Source organism: Salmo trutta, unplaced genomic scaffold (genome assembly GCF_901001165.1).
Source record: "Salmo trutta unplaced genomic scaffold, fSalTru1.1, whole genome shotgun sequence".
NCBI lineage: Eukaryota > Metazoa > Chordata > Actinopteri > Salmoniformes > Salmonidae > Salmo > Salmo trutta.
Window position 1 is genome coordinate 57501 of NW_021822850.1, and position 2500 is coordinate 60000.

General features: G+C 40.0%; 3 non-coding genes and 2 pseudogenes across 3 annotated transcripts; all 5 read right to left on the reverse strand.

The window, feature by feature from the left end:
• Window positions 1-346: 346 nt before the first annotated feature.
• LOC115185664 (5S ribosomal RNA) lies at window positions 347-465 on the reverse strand. Its single transcript, XR_003875300.1, has one exon. It is a non-coding gene; the product is annotated as a 5S ribosomal RNA (ribosomal RNA).
• A 409-nt stretch (window positions 466-874) lies between these two features.
• Window positions 875-993, reverse strand: LOC115185736 (5S ribosomal RNA). Its single transcript, XR_003875368.1, has one exon. It is a non-coding gene; the product is annotated as a 5S ribosomal RNA (ribosomal RNA).
• A 409-nt stretch (window positions 994-1402) lies between these two features.
• On the reverse strand, window positions 1403-1521 carry LOC115185752 (uncharacterized; annotated as a pseudogene).
• A 409-nt stretch (window positions 1522-1930) lies between these two features.
• On the reverse strand, window positions 1931-2049 carry LOC115185665 (5S ribosomal RNA). The gene has a single exon (XR_003875301.1). It is a non-coding gene; the product is annotated as a 5S ribosomal RNA (ribosomal RNA).
• Window positions 2050-2458: 409 nt separating this feature from the next.
• The window catches only part of LOC115185753 (uncharacterized), a 119-nt pseudogene continuing 77 nt past the window's right edge, over window positions 2459-2500 (reverse strand).

Below are 2500 nucleotides of genomic sequence, written 5' to 3' on the forward strand. Positions count from 1 at the left end.
TTCACCAATTAGATAAGCAGCTTGAACTTTGTGTCACTGAAAAAGTAGAAGAAATTACAAACACTGTAGCCATCACTTTATAGCACAGGTAGTTGGATAAAATACAAACTTTATTTCTTTTCATCATTTGAACAGGGTAAGGGAGCACAAAGCACACACAAGCTGCATTCAGCAACAATATTATTATTTGTCTTATAAATACAAGGCAGATGCTAACTGACAACACACGGAACTTTGATCCTATTAAAAAGGCAGGAAGCTGCATTTAGTCAATTCATCATTAAATGCTTACTACAAGGCAGTGTTGCTGATGAAATAGTGTAAGAGCACACCCTCGTGGACAAAAAGCTTACAGCACCTGGTATTCCCAGGCGGTCTCCCATCCAAGTACTAACCAGGCCCGACCCTGCTTAGCTTCCGAGATCAGACGAGATCAGGCGTACCCAGGCTGGTATGGCCGTAAACGATAAACAATCTCTTGGTACAACATATATAGTCAAAGTGAGTCTGATAAACAGACATTGCATTTTCACCAATTAGATAAGCAGCTTGAACTTTGTGTCACTGAAAAAGTAGAAGAAATTACAAACACTGTAGCCATCACTTTATAGCACAGGTAGTTGGATAAAATACAAACTTTATTTCTTTTCATCATTTGAACAGGGTAAGGGAGCACAAAGCACACACAAGCTGCATTCAGCAACAATATTATTATTTGTCTTATAAATACAAGGCAGATGCTAACTGACAACACACGGAACTTTGATCCTATTAAAAAGGCAGGAAGCTGCATTTAGTCAATTCATCATTAAATGCTTACTACAAGGCAGTGTTGCTGATGAAATAGTGTAAGAGCACACCCTCGTGGACAAAAAGCTTACAGCACCTGGTATTCCCAGGCGGTCTCCCATCCAAGTACTAACCAGGCCCGACACTGCTTAGCTTCCAAGATCAGACGAGATCAGGCGTACCCAGGCTGGTATGGCCGTAAACGATAAACAATCTCTTGGTACAACATATATAGTCAAAGTGAGTCTGATAAACAGACATTGCATTTTCACCACTTAGATAAGCAGCTTGAACTTTGTGTCACTGAAAAAGTAGAAGAAATTACAAACACTGTAGCCATCACTTTATAGCACAGGTAGTTGGATAAAATACAAACTTTATTTCTTTTCATCATTTGAACAGGGTAAGGGAGCACAAAGCACACACAAGCTGCATTCAGCAACAATATTATTATTTGTCTTATAAATACAAGGCAGATGCTAACTGACAACACACGGAACTTTGATCCTATTAAAAAGGCAGGAAGCTGCATTTAGTCAATTCATCATTAAATGCTTACTACAAGGCAGTGTTGCTGATGAAATAGTGTAAGAGCACACCCTCGTGGACAAAAAGCGTACAGCACCTGGTATTCCCAGGCGGTCTCCCATCCAAGTACTAACAAGGCCCGACGCTGCTTAGCTTCCGAGATCAGACGAGATCAGGCGTACCCAGGCTGGTATGGCCGCAAACTATAAACAATCTCTTGGTACAACATATATAGTCAAAGTGAGTCTGATAAACAGACATTGCATTTTCACCAATTAGATAAGCAGCTTGAACTTTGTGTCACTGAAAAAGTAGAAGAAATTACAAACACTGTAGCCATCACTTTATAGCACAGGTAGTTGGATAAAATACAAACTTTATTTCTTTTCATCATTTGAACAGGGTAAGGGAGCACAAAGCACACACAAGCTGCATTCAGCAACAATATTATTATTTGTCTTATAAATACAAGGCAGATGCTAACTGACAACACACGGAACTTTGATCCTATTAAAAAGGCAGGAAGCTGCATTTAGTCAATTCATCATTAAATGCTTACTACAAGGCAGTGTTGCTGATGAAATAGTGTAAGAGCACACCCTCGTGGACAAAAAGCTTACAGCACCTGGTATTCCCAGGCGGTCTCCCATCCAAGTACTAACCAGGCCCGACCCTGCTTAGCTTCCGAGATCAGACGAGATCAGGCGTACCCAGGCTGGTATGGCCGTAAACGATAAACAATCTCTTGGTACAACATATATAGTCAAAGTGAGTCTGATAAACAGACATTGCATTTTCACCAATTAGATAAGCAGCTTGAACTTTGTGTCACTGAAAAAGTAGAAGAAATTACAAACACTGTAGCCATCACTTTATAGCACAGGTAGTTGGATAAAATACAAACTTTATTTCTTTTCATCATTTGAACAGGGTAAGGGAGCACAAAGCACACACAAGCTGCATTCAGCAACAATATTATTATTTGTCTTATAAATACAAGGCAGATGCTAACTGACAACACACGGAACTTTGATCCTATTAAAAAGGCAGGAAGCTGCATTTAGTCAATTCATCATTAAATGCTTACTACAAGGCAGTGTTGCTGATGAAATAGTGTAAGAGCACACCCTCGTGGACAAAAAGCGTACAGCACCTGGTATTCCCAGGCGGTCTCCCATCCAAG